The 16,388-nt window shown below is 42.4% G+C and overlaps 1 long non-coding RNA gene across 4 annotated transcripts; it reads right to left on the bottom strand.

Moving 5' to 3' along the window:
* Positions 1 to 10,843: 10,843 nt before the first annotated feature.
* Positions 10,844 to 15,754, bottom strand: LOC125520978. 4 transcript variants are annotated; one of them, XR_007288940.1, is made up of 3 exons: positions 12,382 to 15,754; positions 11,706 to 11,785; positions 10,844 to 11,389 (listed from the first exon to the last, which is right to left on the bottom strand). It is a non-coding gene; the product is annotated as an uncharacterized LOC125520978 (long non-coding RNA). The 4 variants fall into 4 exon arrangements; XR_007288939.1 differs by having other exon boundaries at positions 11,706 to 11,778; XR_007288941.1 differs by having other exon boundaries at positions 11,706 to 12,503; positions 12,733 to 15,754.
* Positions 15,755 to 16,388: the final 634 nt, after the last annotated feature.

The following is a 16,388-nucleotide window of genomic DNA, read 5'->3' as shown; positions in this document are numbered from 1 at the left end:
TCCGATATATAATTCCTAAATGACTCAAAATATTTTTCTAGACTCAACTCGTCCGCTAATAACGATCAAGCAGTGGGGGCTCCTAAGGTCGGGGAAGGCTCTGATTACCAACTTGTAACGCCCTCGATGCGGCTATATCTCCCACGTGTCGAAGCACGACTTAGAGGCATAACCGCATTGAAAGCAATGTCGCAAGTGAGGTAATCTTCACACAACCCATGTAATACAATAAGGGAAAAGAGATACATAGTTGGCTTACAATCGCCACTTCACACAATACATGAATAAAGCATTACAACATCCAAATACAATCAAGGTCCGACTACGGAACCAAAATAAAAGAAGAACCCCAAATGCGACAAGGTCCCCCGATCGACCCCAACTGGGCTCCACTACTGATCAACTAGAGCGAAAACAACACAAAGGACAAGATCTTCAACGAGCTCCTCCTGAGCTTGGTTGCGTCATCTGCACGGACTCATCGGCACCTGCAAGCTGGTTTTGGAAGTATCTGTGAGTCACGGGGACTCAGCAATCTCACACCCTCGCGATCAAGACTATTTAAGCTTATGGGTAAGGTAAAGGTATGAGGTGGAGCTGCAGCAAGCGACTAGCATATATGGTGGCTAACATACGCAAATGAGAGCGAGAAGAGAAGGCAAAGCACGATCGAGAAACTATGATCAAGAAGTGATCCTAGAACAACCTACGTCAAGCGTAACTCCAACACCGTGTTCACTTCCCGGACTCCGCCGGAAAGAGACCATCACGGTTACACACACGGTTGATGCATTTTAATTAAGGTCAACTTCAGGTTTTCTACAACCGGACGTTAACAAATTCCCATCTGCCCATAACCGCGGGCACGGCTTTCGAAAGTTCAAATCCCTGCAGGGGTGTCCCAACTTAGCCCATCACAAGCTCTCACGGTCAACGAAGGATATTCCTTCTAGCGGGAAGACCCGATCAGACTCGGAATCCCGGTTACAAGACATCCTCGATAATGGTAAAACAAGTCCAGCAAGACCACCCGCTGTGCCGACAAATCCCAATAGGAGCTGCACATATCTCGTTCTCAGGGCACACCAGATAAGCTAAGCGTACGGGAGCCAACGTAACCCAAGTTGCCAAGGGACGGCCCCGCACGGTGCTCTGGGTTGGACCAACACTCAGAGGAGCACTGGCCTGGGGGGTTTAAAAAAGATGACCCTTGGGCTGGCCGACCCAAGGGAAAGAAAAAGGCTAGGTGGCAAATGGTAAAACCAAGGTTGGGCCTTGCTGGAGGAGTTTTATTCAAGGCGAACTGTCAAGGGGTTCCCATTATAACCCAACCACGTAAGGAACGCAAAATTCGGGAACATAACACCGATATAACGGAAACTAGGGCGGCAAGAGTGGAACAAAACACCAGGCATAAGGCCGAGCCTTCCACCCTTTACCAAGTATATAGATGCATTAATTAGATAAGATATTTTTGTGATATCCCAACAAGTAAACATGTTCCAACAAGGAACAACATCTCCATGTTCCAATAAGGAACAAACTTCAATCTTCACCTGCAACTAACAACGCTATAAGAGGGGCTAGCAAAACAACGGTTTGCTAGGACAAGGTGGGTTAGAGGCTTGGCTTAACAACATGGGAGGCATGATAAGCAAGTGGTAGGTATCGTAGCATAGGCATAGCAAAAGAGCGAGCAACTAGCAAGCAAAGATAGAAGTGATTTCGAGAGTATGATCATCTTGCCTGAGATCCCGCAAGGAAGAAGAACGAGTCCATGAAGAAGATAAACGGACGTAGACGAACGGGTCCTCACAGACACGACGTAACCGGATCCAACCCGAAAAAGCAAACACCGGAAATAAGCACACAACATAGTAAACAACCAACACATGAACATGGTATGATATGCGGGATGCGGTATGCGATGCATATGCATGATTTGCAAGGGAATGAAAGAATCTGGCCTCAACATGGAAATCCAAGTATGCCACTGGAAAGGTGAGGTGATTTCGGTTGAAATCGATATAAAGACCGCCAGAATCGGATGCACGGTTTGGAAATGGCAAGCAAAACAAATATGGCACCGGTCTGCGATAAACAGCAAGTAGCCATCTAAATGCATCAAGATGAACATGCTACAGCACTCAAACATGACAACAAAATACATGGAAGGGATCCACTCATGATGCTTGACAAAAGATGAACACTGAGCTACGGCCAATTCATCCATTAACAGGTTCAAACAAGCATGGCAAAAGTGCAAATGATAAACAGGTTTCAGACTTAGTGAAATTAACACAAGCCTGGAATTTCAGATCAGGTAGCACACTTTGGAGCAAGAAAACTGTATGCTACAGGAACTTGACATGGCAAAGCAAGGCATGGCATGAAGCTACTCAAAGAGCTTAACAAAAGTCCCTTAGTGACCTTGAGCCAAAAGGGATCAGAAAATACAATTGCAAGCATGTGAACATGGCAAAAACATAATCAGGTCACAGACTTAGAGAAAAACTGGAGCATGCAAATCTGTTAACGATTAGGCATGTTTACGAGCTCGATGCACTCACTACAGAGCAAGGCATGACAAACTAAGCATACACCCATCAAGAATACACATTATAAAAGCTAGAGATGGCAAGAACAACAACATAGCATGCATGGATCAACAACAACATCCTCGGCAAAATCGCTAACAAGTAGACGATCTGCCCAGATTCCCGAAATAGCAAAAGTAGAGCTCGATTGACTCAAGCTAGGGTGCTCCATAATTGCAAACAAAGACATGGATGGATAGAGCACCAAAATATTAACAAATCATCCTTACTGATCATCCTCAAAAGAGGCACGGATCACTAGGAAACAACATAAACATATGGCATACTGATAAGAACAGATCAAGGACTTAGTGGAAATGCTAAGTCCCTAAAATCAGCATTAACGAATGCACCACTTTGCAAGCTTGTGCTAGTCACCACACACATCACAAAAATACATGGATGGCACCACTGGAAAGATGGCAAAGCATATGACAAAACACATGTAGAGCTCATGGGCATATCATGCACACAATAATCATGGCAAAAATGACAAATAGCTATTTGGAGCAGCAGATCTGACAATTATCTCAAATAGCACTCTTCCAACAGCATTTCGGGCATCAAGATGAACTCAAATGAAAATGATGCAATGAGATGAAATGATGTTCTCTCTTAGGCGAACATTTTGATATGCTATACGCGCAAAACGGAGCTACGGATGCAAAGTTACGACTTGATGAACATGGGCATATGAAATTGGAAATCTTGGGGACTTAGTAGAAATTACCACCTCCAGATCTAGGGTTTGGGCAGCGCGCGAACCGAGGTGGCGGCGGATCTCGCCGGATCCGCGCCGGAGAAGACAGAGGCGGCGGCGGGAGGTTGTCCCGGCCCGGATCTGGTCGGATCCGGCCGGCGGCGAGCTAGGCGACGATGGAGGTGCGCCGGGGTGAGGTCGCCGGCGCCGGAGTTTGCGGCGTCGGGGCGGTGGTCCGGTGGACGGCGCCGCGGTGGCGGTGGCCGGAGCGGCGATGAGGCGGCCGGGCGGCGCGTGCCTCGGGAGGCCGCGGGCAGGCGCGCGGTCGCGCTCGGGCCGGGCGGGCCGGCCTTGGGCCCGCAGGGCCGCGGCGGCGTAGGCGAGGAGAGAGAAGGCGGCGGAGACAGGTGGCGAAGCGGGATTCGCTGAGGGTGGCGCGGACATGTCCGGCGGCGCGGGGGTTTTTGTCCGGGCGCGAGGTAGAGGAAGGCTAGGGTTTCATCCGCGAATTTCGGGAGGGAAGCACATATATATAGGTAGAGGGATCTAGGAGAGTCCAAATGAGGTGCGGTTTTCGGCCACGCGATCGTGATTGAACGCTCTAGATGATAGAAGGGGTTTAGGTGGGTTTTGGGCCGAATTGGAAGGGTGTTGGGCTGCAACACACACGAGGCCTTTTTGGTCCCTCGGTTAACCGTTGGAGCATCAAACGAAGTCCAAATGGTACGAAACTTGACAGGAGGTCTACCGGTGGTAAACCAAGGCCGCATGACAAGTCCCGGTCCAATCCGACAATGTTTAACACCCGCACACGAAAAGGGGTAGAAAGGGACACCGGGTGACATAGAAGCGCCGGATTGCAAAACGGACAACGGGGAAAATGCTCGAATGCATGAGACGAACATGTATGCAAATGAAATGAACATGATGACATGATATGCAATGCATGACATGCAAGCAATGACAACGCAACAACAACGAATAACTGGCGGACACCTGGCACATCGGTCTCGGGGCGTTACAATAGCTCTCCATCCACTCATTGGAATTGAGCAAGTGATATACGGATGGAAAGCTGTTGTAAACACGCAACTTTCCCGTGTTGATCATTTTTTCATACTCGCGACAATTTTAAAAGTTTTTCATCTCAAATTCATTCACTATAGTAGTCGAACTTCGTGCTGTTTTCACGTTGAACTTCTGTGACGTATTTTCGTATGTAATTTTCTCATCCATTTCATCAGTGTTATACAAATGATATTCTTTTTGTACAAACCTCTTTCATAATATTTTTTTAACTTTCTCCGACCGAGGACTTGAACTTACACAAATGATATTCCTATCGTTTTGAATTAAATTAGAGAAATGACGAGATCATGATTTCCGCCTTCATTGTAATGGAAACGCACTGCGTGAAGTAGTTGAACTTCCCGGGCATGTTTGTTTGAACCTCATCTGTTTTTGACGTGTTGTTTTTTGCACTGCGTGGAGTAGTTGAACTTCTGGGGCATGTCTATTTGAACTTCACTCTGTTTCACTTTATTGTATTTTTCTTATATGAAATACACAGCATGTAGTACTGAACTTCCAATTGTTATCACTTTTAACTTCTCTCTGGTTTGAGAGATTTTTTTTAAAACCCAAAAAACAACATGTTTTTTATGTATTTTGGACATCTAAATACATGGTGAACCTCTCCCATAAGAATTTTTTGAAGTTTTCCTATGAATTTTGTACTGCTTTATTTTTAAAATTGAACTTCTAGTTTTTTATCATCGAACTTCTTATTTTAATTCTTTAATAATGAAGAAAATCTGCATTTTGTATGGCCATCAAACTGCTTCATTTTTAGACTTGAACTTCTAGGGTTTTTTAACAGAGAAAATCCCTTTTTTATATAAATTTGTGTGGAGATGCTTTGTTTTTTCAATTTGACCTTCTTGGGGTTTGTAATAAAGATTGGACTTCTTCGTCTTTTAAATCTAAACCGCTAGGTTTTTCTAGAAATGGTGAAATACATTTTTTCTATAATTTTTGAAATTATTCATTTTTTTAATTTGCACTCTAGGTTATTTTACAAATGAGTAAAATCTATTTTTCAAAAACAGAAAATACATGAGAGTTTTTTTGTACAAACATATGTGTCTCTTTTTTGTTTTCTCATTTTTGTCTAACTCTCGAATTTAGTACATATGAACTTCAAGAGTTAACATAATTCTAGGTGAACCTTGTTTCGTTCTTCGTCTACAAATATCATGGTGCTCTATTATTTTAATTTGAACTTCTTGGTTATATTTCTAAAAAACTAAATATTTTTATTCAGGTCGAACTACTTTGTTAGTTTAATTCGTACTTCTTGGTTTAACGACGAAAATGAAATGCCCTATTGTTCTAATTTGAACTTCTAGGGTTTTATTTATTTAGAAAAGTGATTTTTTTTATTTTGTTTAAACATCAAACATGGAATATCCATGTTTTATGAACGTCAATTTAAAAATTGAACTTCTTCTTTCTTTTTTTAAACTTTCGGAGTTAACATTTTCTAGGTGAGGCTTTGTTTTCTTAAAAAAGAGAAACTCTATTTTTTAGACTTTAAAATTGCTCTATTATTTTCAATTTGAACTTCATTGTTTCATTATTTAATAACGGGGGAAAACGATTTGTCTTTATAAACATTGAGCTATTTTTGTTATTTTAATTTGAAACATTTATAAAAACACATGAATTTTCCCAACTCTACTTCTATTTTTGGTCGGCGGGACTCCTCTAATGATGTTTTTTAGCATATAGCTTTAGTTGAACTTCGCATACTGTCATAGTAGAACTTCCCCGCGGCTAGTGTATATGTTCATAGAACTTCATCGCGACCGTCGCGTAGCCGTAATACCTACCATATTTTTGTAGTACAACTTCATTGTATGTCTGTGAACTTGATAGACGAAGTAGATTTGCAATATAATTTCTCAGACGCGCTATATGGGCCTTAAGGCTATCCAACATTTTTGGTCAAAGCATCAAGGGGATGTGTTGCGTGCATGTCCTCCACATAACACTAAATGTTCTCGTGGGCAATCCATCTAAATATTATATGTGAATTTTAAAAAGACATTGAATTGTCCTTGCATCGAGAAACTATGTATAGAATGTAGTAGATTTTTTAGGATGCCAAACAGAACATGAGATATTCGCACGTATTAGCTCATGAACTAAGTCGGAACATGTTGTTTTCCCTCAACAAATTTTTTTTGTCTTCCTCATCCATTCACAAAATATTAGCTCAAGAATTAACCACCAATTTCTATTTCTATTTTATGCAAGCGAGCTCGTTTTAGAACGGGTAATAGATAAAGTGGCTTTCATTTTTTCTGAATATCGGACTGCTCAATTATTTTACTAGGAAATTCTGCATTTGTATTTTAAGAATGGGGATAACAAGAAATGATTTTTCTAGGTAGAATTTCATGTGTTTTTATAAATGATTTCTTGGTGTGTGTTTTCCTCATGGTGGCTTGTTTTTTGTATATATTTTTTCCATGAACTTCGATATGTTATGATACACAAAATTGAAAACATTTTGTATCATGAACACCACTGATTTTTATGGCGAACTTTTTTTAGTGTTTTTCAAAGCTTACTCTGTATTCGTTTTTTCTGGCGAACTGTAAATGTCTAAAAGGTTTTTTGACATAAGCAAACAACACATTTGTGAACATAAGTTATTTTCTAGTAATCTTTTCTAATGCCCTAGCATCAAAATGTTTTCATAAATGCACCCACACAAACGGGAGTACACACTAGAGCACGCACACACAGAGCGCGCAGCCGCATACACACCAACACAAAAGCACCCACATAGTGAGCGGACACACACGAGTCATCACACTCAGCACACACGCATGCACCAATATAGTAATCTTTTTCAATAGTTACTTCATAACCTCTTGATTTTGAATCCCCGTGGAAGCCGTCATTGAACAGTTGAATATCTTTTTACAACATCAAGGCCATCATGATTAGTTATCTGAACATAATGGCCGAACATCTGTCTTTCTGAACTCTAAAATACTACAGTCATAGAGCAACTTCTCTCATTCAGTTATCTAAACAGTGGCCAACACAGTTCAACCTTGATCAAAATTGCAGACCTGCAACCTGTTTAATAGAACTTCGGTAGACCAGCATACCCAGCCATATGGCTTGGCGTATGATCCTGCTGTAGTGGCCATCCATCAGCAGCCAGAGTGCTGACAGGAGTTCTGGGTAGGGTAGTAGAGTTACACCCCGGTTGAACCATCAAGGGACTGAAATTCCATGCAGCAAAGGTACACTTCAGCTTAACCATCAAGGGACTTGAGATCCGGGCAGCAGGGCCACACAACACCCCTGCCGAGCCTTCAAGGCAACAGAGCTACACTCCAATTCAACTTTCAGGGCAATGGAGCTCCGGGCAGCAGGGCTACACTACAGCTGAACCATGAGAGAAGGAAGAAATACAATGCCGGGGAAGGTCGAATCTAGCCATCGCTACAGTCCACGTGTAGACAGTGAGTGCTCTGGTGGTCAGCATCCATCGGTCATCAGAGACCCACGGGGTGCAGGGATGACCAGATCCGCCGGACAAAATCCCGGGAGAGCCCATCCGACGGGTGGGGGTGGGGAATGAAGGGAAGAAGGGAGGAAGCAGGACAACGCTATGTGGGAAGTTCAGCGGCGGCAAGCTAGTTGCGCAGCGGAGGGAGGAAGCAGAGCGGCGGCGCGTGGGATGCAGAGCTCAGAGAGGTAGCAGGGCAGAGGTGACGGCGCTAGAGGGATCAGCGGCGGGGTGTGGGAGAGGTCTTTCATGGCGGCCAGCTGCAAGTCGTTGCCTCCTCCGGCTGAAGGTCAATGCCTCCTCCGGGTGAAGGTCGGACCAATCCGCACGTGTTCTCGTGGTCTCCGGCGAGTGAAGGGCGGCGAAGGATACTCGCCAGATCCGGCGACCCCGAGGTGGTCCGGGAAGTGGTGCGACGGCGTCTCCTCCGGATCCGTTGGGGTCGGGGTGGGCGCGTCGCTAGTTGGGGTCGGGGCTACGCCGCGTCGGCGGCTGGGGGCAGGGCGGCCGTGGTGGTGCCGGCCACGGAGACGCGGGGGGGGGGGGGGGCGGCTGTTGTGTCGCTAGTTGCTGGTGGGTGAGGTGGGTGGTGCGGGAGGTGGGTGGGTATCTGGATTCTGGAGTTCGGAAACATTTTCGTCGCCTCTATATAGGGGCTCATTCGGTTTGGAGGATTTCATAACGTAGGAATTAGGACTAGTATAGAAATTTTATAGGATGGCACTTGCCACCCTAAGGAATTGGCTCGCCTTGTTCCTACGCGTAAAATGAGTTTTGAGTGGATGCGTAATTTCCTCCAAAAACACAGAAAATGAATAGTATTCCTACGAAATTCCTATACACATTTCCTACAAACCGAACGCATCTATAGGAAATTTCCTTCGGGATCCTTGTTCCTATGTGTTTCCTATGAAAATCCTCCAAACCGAATAGGCCCTAGGGAGCTGTGATCCGAATAACTATTCTGATCCTGATATTAAAATAATGCTACTCTCTCTCTCTATATATATATACATCTGGGCTATTCTGTTACGTGTAACAGAATATTATTCTATTATCCTACTTGAACTGATGAATTCAAGCGGTTGAACTGATGAAATTCAAGCGGTTGAACTGATGAAATTCGAGCGGTTGAACTGATGCTTTCTGTTTGTGTTAAAAATCGTCTTCTTTAGTTCAATTTTTTTTTGCAATTTTTTATCGAAACAGGGTGTGTAATATATCGTTAAAAAGCTCTTGGAATCTACATTACAATATTATAATTTGTTTTTGCAAAAAAATTATGGTTTAAGAGCAGTTTTAAAAAAAACCGTTTTTTTTCAAAACCGAAAACACGAATCGTATTTTGGACTTAATTTTCAAACGGTTTATCAGAATTGAGCAAATGAGATGGCGTTGGAAAGCTTGTGAAAATCCGCATCTTCCATATATCTACTATTTTTTAAAATTCTATATGGTTTAAAAGTAATTTGGAAAACGATGAAATTTTGGGCGAAACGTATTTTCGCATTTTTTTTTTGCAAACGGTTTGTCGGATTGACGCAAATGGTATGGTGTTGGAAAGCTATGGAAAATGTGCAACTTTTTCGTATAAAAATGTTTTTCTAATTCCTTACAGTTTAAACTTGAATTCAAATACGATCAAATTTGATTTCGAACATGATTTTTTTTAAGTTTGTCAAAATGGGGCAAATAATATACCGTTGGATAGCTATCAAAAATGCAAAACTTACTCATGTTGAACGTTTTCTCTATTTCGCACCCGTTTAAGATTAATTTTGAATAAGGTGAAATCTATCGTGTTGTTTTTTCTGTCTAAAAAACAGATTAGTCGTACTGATTTATGTCTATCTTTGTACAGAGGTATTTTTCATAGAGTAGTTTTGAATATGGTGATACCGGTTGTGCTATTTTTTTCTGTTATGGAAACATAGTACTCGAACTGATCTCCATATGGGTTTGTGCTGAACGTGTGCTTTCACATACTCGACTTTACTTTGTTTTTTCGTTAGAGTTTTGCTCGTAACTTTTAACGGTTTATTATATTATCGTCCCCGAACTTGCATGGTTTATATCGTTGAACTGAATGCTGTTCTTTTCAAAAAGAGAATATTTTGCATGTTTTCTTTTAACTCAACATTTTTTTTATAATGATGTTCTAAACTTCTCTAATTTTATGACTTGTACTTTTTACCATTACGACTTGTACTTTTTACCATTTGAACTGAATGTTGTTTCTTTTTGCTTAAACTTTTACAATTTGAATGTTTGTCATTTCTTTTATTTCGAACGGACCACCGTTTTTAATTCGTACTGATCAATATTTTTAATTAAACCATTTTCTTTCATCTGACAGAAATATTTTCCACACATAATACACGTACATGAATTATATTACCCATAGCACCGACCTCAACACAAAAATCATCGCCCTACTCTTGTCTAGAACTTTTCAAGCACCCACATGAACACAATAATATTTATCAGAAAAATAAAGTGCTTCCGCACATGGGTACAAAAAAACTTCCAGCACTTGGTCCTGCTCCTTGTCTTCAGTATCAGGTAGCGTGTTTTAGTGCTTCCAGAAGAGGATTGCATTAACCAAAAAAATAAGTATTTTCATTAACCAAAAAATGTTTTGTGTTTTCTTTGGAACTCAACATTGTTTTGCGACGATATTCTAGACTTCTCTCATTTCATTATGAATTGATTATATATAAAAGTTGAACTATACGACACTTTTTAAATGAATCTAACAAGTATTTTCCCCTCTCTAAACTTCAAAAAAATCTGTTGTAAACTAGAGACTAAACAGTTGCAAATACTTTTAAATTGAACTCAAATAAAATATAGGAACTGAACTGAGTGTATTTTTCAGATTTTTGCTAGCATGCATCAAGACATTTTATATATGATTTTACATTAGAACATATACTAATTTCTATGCCAAGTAACTTCAAACAAAACAGAAGTGGAGCTTCATTTACAAGAACAGAACAGAACATATGCTAGTTTAGATCATACAAGATTTTCTCAAATGCTTATTAAGGCATAACACACAACACCTGTTGTGCTATAGGAAGAACACGTAAACAGAGGAAATTGGACAAAGAATCGTTAAGTAGGTGTACTAAAAAGCACACAAAACATGTACTGAAAAAGAACATAACTCCTTAGCGTTTGCATCGGCCTCCTATGGCAGAGGTGAACGGTCTGATCACTGCGTCGTCGCACGGCCTCGTGTGGCAGAGGTGAACAGCTTGTGGTGGTAAGGTTGAACGGCCTGAGCGCTGCATCGTTGAACGGCCTCATGTCGAGGCAGTGAACGACCTGGGCCGTGAAGGTTCAAGCAGGGGGTGTTAAGAGGGTGTGTCGGACTAATTTTGTAGTGTCAGAATCAGTTCTGTAGCTGGTCACCACGCACGCCTACTCAACTGCACCATGCCACCGTCCCACTGCTCATAAGTACACTTGGCGCATGCTCGTTGTCGTTGGATGTACCTTGCATACACACAACAACCACCAATTAGCATGCACAAGTTCATGTACAGTAACATTACAAATTTGCAATGAAACCTAAAAAGATCTGTAATTTGAAATACTTCATTTTACTTTCCAAATACTTTATTTGTTTTGAAATATGAACTTCTATTTTTATTTCCTTAGAACTTATTATGATTTCCCTCCGAACAACAAAAACATGTTTGGTTTACTTACCCATAAAATATTTGAAGTATGTCAAATGAAAAAACATTCTGAGGCCTGGAAGTGAGAAAACACATTACACTCATCGAGGTAGATATCATTCTGTGCGTACCTTGCCACATACCACATCGGATTCCAAGATCCTAGATGAACTTCAGCAAAGTGAAGTGAAACCTTTTTCTAACCTAAGAACTGCAGAAAATTAGCTCAATTTATTTAACCACAACAAATAAACTCTTAAGTACTTCTGGCAAGTATATTTGAATGGACATATCCTTTTTCTAGTTACTGAATTGCTAACTACTCCAAATAAACTTTTAACTACTTGTGGCAAGTATTTTTGAACTGACCTTTTCCATGTTTTTTGTGTGTGTCTTTTCCCAAATCTTTTCCAACCCTCTTCTCTGAACTTTTATATTTATTTTTCACGAACTTTTTAAGTTACCCTAGTTGAACTTCTAGTGTTTTCTTTCTTTTACTAATTTTTCTTTGTCTAGTATCATCTCTGTCTCGTAGTTTCCCATCCATCTCACTATGTTCGAACTTTTGGCAATCTGGAACATGAACTATCTGTGAAAACACATGCTCCAGTATAATCTGAGACGCCAATTCAAGCAAAACAATCAGTACTATTCACATTTATTAACAACAGCTTGAGATGCTCATGTAGAGGCTAGTGCAAGCTACTAGTACTAGGCATCCAGCGTGGTTGGAACAAACTAGATGAACAAATGATTTAACGGGGCAGCACTACATACACAGGCATGAATAGGAACAACGCTATGTACCTGGAGAACGGCCACAACAGCAAGCGACACATGCGACTACGTCAAACTTAACCACGATGAGGCGGCCACCAACAGCGGACCGTCACCGAAGCCCTTATTGAACGAACACATGCGACGAACACCTGCATTTTGTTTTCCTTTTGTTTACTGAATGGTCGTGAAGCTTCACAGTTGGAAGCTTTTATGCATGTCAATCTTTCACAGTTGAAAGTAATCTGAGCTATCTCAAAACATCGAACTGATACATACATGCAAGAACGAAACCGGTACAAGCAATACAAACAATCAATATGAGGAGGAATCTCTAGATGAATAAGAACAGAGCATCAAGAAGATTCATCAAATTCATACCAAAAATATGAGGGGTCACGGTACACCAACCAATAGGCTATGCGGGAGGAGGGCACCACCTACGGCGGGAGGACGGCGTGACCTGCAGTTTCAGTGGTATATGCCTAACAATAATTGGAAGGTAGATGATCAACCAGTGTCGGCCTCCAAGGCCAACAACCTTCTTGACAACACAATGTAGACCGACCAACATGGACTTTGTTGGGTTTAGTTTTTTTATTCACGCACTGTTAGGCGTGCCCATTTTGAACTTACAAAGTTTTATATACCCATATGAACCTTCCTATAGCCATTTTGAACTTACAAAGTTTTTCTTGACGAACTTCCATGTGGTTTGTTTACAAGGAACTTTCATAAAGGAACTTCTCGCGCAATTGCACATGTACTGGTTATATTTTCTCCCGAAGCCAGAATGGTTTTCATATGTTTCGTACACTATGGTGATGAATATAAACAACGGGTGAGCACCAAGACAGCTCCAACATGGGATCCCTTTCCCCAAGAGGAAGCAATAGGAATTATTGCTTAGAAAATAAGCAAGTGCAAGTATGAGGAGAGTAACAAGAGTTGTACTTTTGGTGTAAGCATACATGAGCAGGGCTTGCCCAGAGGCCGCAAAAGGGGCAACGACCTGTGCTGGTTGCAGGAGCTGGACTGACCACCTAGGCATCACATCAAAGTCATTAGCAAGATTAACCACTACTTTTTACAAGAATTAGCCAGCAATTAAAAGGGTGAGAAATAAGAGTTCTAGTAATTATAATTTCCAAACACTAGTAGCAACCACTGTTTCGGTTCAGTTTCCTATGAATAAAATCAACACCACGTCTCTTTATGAATAAAGCAGCATGCATTATGTCAAGGCCATGTCCACACTTCCTCGCACAACGATTCAAAATCCTCTCAGATAAGCTCGAACAGGTTGCTATTCTCAAGCTATTTGATTTTCACACAAAAAGTTGTGAGCAGATAAACTTACACATTAAAAAGAGAGTATCAATTTCTCAATCGCTAGAGAAAATAACACGAGAGCGGTGCCAGCTTCCCTGTAAACCCACACCTACGCCCACCTAATCCAGCAGCGATCGAGCCAGACGAGAAGGAGCCAGCATTGAAGCACTTGGGGGAATGAAGAAACGGAATCATCTGGGTTCCATGTATAAATCATGGGAGCTCCTAGGAATTTTATCCAACACAACCAGCGCCTACTACTGTGAGCACCACATTTGCAGCTGCAGGAACACCGCCAACTGAACGGACTCTGGTGGCGGTGCTTAACGGCCTAGGTGGCTGAGTTTGAACGGCATGGGCGCTGAGACGGTGGAGCGGCGCGCGTCTGTAGGAAGGCATGGCGGCGCACGTCGACGAGGAGGCGGGGGGCGCGCGTCGGCAGGGAGGTGGGGGTGCGCGTCCGCAGGAAGGCGTTTAACAATGAATGAATTACAGTACCAACACTTAATGTTTTAGATTTCCTTGGCACAACAAGTTAGTACATCTAGCAATATAGGCCAAATAAAATCCATAGACTACAGATTGAGTAAAATAAGAATTGAAATGAACTAAAACTAAAATAAGAATTGAACTGAAATAAACTTGGATATTGTACTGAAATAAAATAAGAAACTTTGACTAAACTAAAATGAGAATTTGAAATTGGACTGAACTAATTTTTTTTGCTGAACTGATCATGAAATAACAAGAATCAATTTGTTCTGGAAATGTATTTTAAGCATCAAGTCCACGAGGTTTGAGAAGTTACAGAATCATTTTTAGTTTCAAGCACAATTGCAATTCAGAATTGCTAACATAATTTCAAGGTACTATGCAAAAAAACACATTACAGTATATTGAGATGTCAACTACATGTACCATCTCAATACAGTATAAAAAATGAATCAATAGTAAGAAACAAGGTAGTAACAATCCTAACTCTGCATAGTTTTGGGATTTGTAGAAGTCTGAACATGGTTATCATAGTTAATTAGTTATTGTGTAAGCAGGATGTGTTTACACACACCTATAATTAAGAATTGAACTGAACGACCCATTTTTCTTGTACTGAAGCTTGTTTTCAGAATTCGTATCAGTGGCTTATTAAACACATGCATCAACATCGAGGAACACTAGAAAAAAGGACACCGCTGTACAGGAACTACAGTGGACAGATCCAGAGGAGAAATCCTCAAGCAAAAATCAAGAGAGGTCGCAATCTCCATGGAAGATGCCGACGTACCCCTGCTCTATCTCCTCCCACTCCTTGCATACAAACACATACCAGAGAGAGAGAGAGAGAGGATGAGAGGGAGATGACTGAGACGGATCGAGGGCGGACACGGGGTGGCCTGCGAGCAGCTCTTCTCGCGACCAGCAGCAGAGTGTGATGTTGTACTGTCGAGGCAAAGTTCCTCGACCCAACGGCTCCACGCGCAGCCGCTGAGCGCAGGCCATGGCGCGACAGCAGAGGGTGGCGCATGGGAGTGAAGCTGCGGCCGTGGCGCGAGTGAGGGGTTCCGAGGATGGCGTGGAGGAGTACAAGAACTGAATATAGCACAAATGTTGAACTTGCAGGTTCCATACGCAAGCTAGACATGAACAGGGCGGTGCGTGACCAGAGGCGGTAGTGGAGACACGGCGCGGCATGCTAAGGCAGACGCGGTGGGGGAAGGCGGCCGACGGTGGCTCGCCAGAGGAATGCGGCCAGAGGTTGCTCGCCGGAGGAAGGCGGCCAGCGATGGCTCGCGCGAGGAAGACAGCCGGCGGTTGCTCGCTGGAGGAAGGTGGCGGGCGGTGGCTCGCGCGAGGACTTGAACTGATCCTCGGTGGGGCAGAGAGGCAGCGGCGCGGTGGGGCAGAGGGCCGGCGGCGTGATGGGGGAGAGGGCCGGCGGAGCGGTGGGGGAGAGGGCCGGCGGCGCGGTGGGGGAGAGGGCCGACGGCGCAGTGGCCTAGAGGGGCGGCGGCGCTCGGGAGGAAGGCGGGGGTCGTAGGGTGTGACGGGTTGCGGGGGGCTCGTGCGGGGCGAGTTTTCGTGGATCACCTCCTTATAGGGCCGAGGTAACAGAATAGTCCAGCCCCATATATATTCATTACTCAAGATGCAGAATAAATTATTGTTTATTTAAAGTAATCTTGCAATCGTTTTTTAAATAAATTAGGTTTATAATATAAAAAGTTAAGTGCATATTGATTCAATATGTAAAATTTAATAAAAAAATAAAAAAATAGGTTATAAGACCGGAAAAATCACATTTATGTACGTTTTACACTATATTCTTACATTCGCAATTTTACGTAACATAAAATAATTTTTACGGTGAGTATATTTTCTTACGTTCTCTTTTTATGTGTGAAATAAGACAAAATTTACGAAACATAAAAATATGTTGCATTGATGTCAAATTAGAAAGGGGATGAAGAATAACTATTCCCCACCCAGGGTGACGAATAGCGTGACCCCTCATTCACACACATGTTCCCATTCTTTAAATGAACAACTTTTTACTCACCTATATCTAGACTGAGAGCATATTCCCGAGAGAGACTGAGAGCATGCGGTTAATTAGATGATGAGTGAGAACGATCGACAGAGCACGTGTGGTTGGCTAAATATCTAACTAGATCTAGTTGTTGGGGGAGGAGAGATGAATCTAGCTAGCT

Source organism: Triticum urartu, chromosome 7, assembly GCF_003073215.2.
Source record: "Triticum urartu cultivar G1812 chromosome 7, Tu2.1, whole genome shotgun sequence".
NCBI classification, from domain to species: domain Eukaryota; kingdom Viridiplantae; phylum Streptophyta; class Magnoliopsida; order Poales; family Poaceae; genus Triticum; species Triticum urartu.
This window is presented reverse-complemented; position numbering and strand designations above follow the sequence as displayed.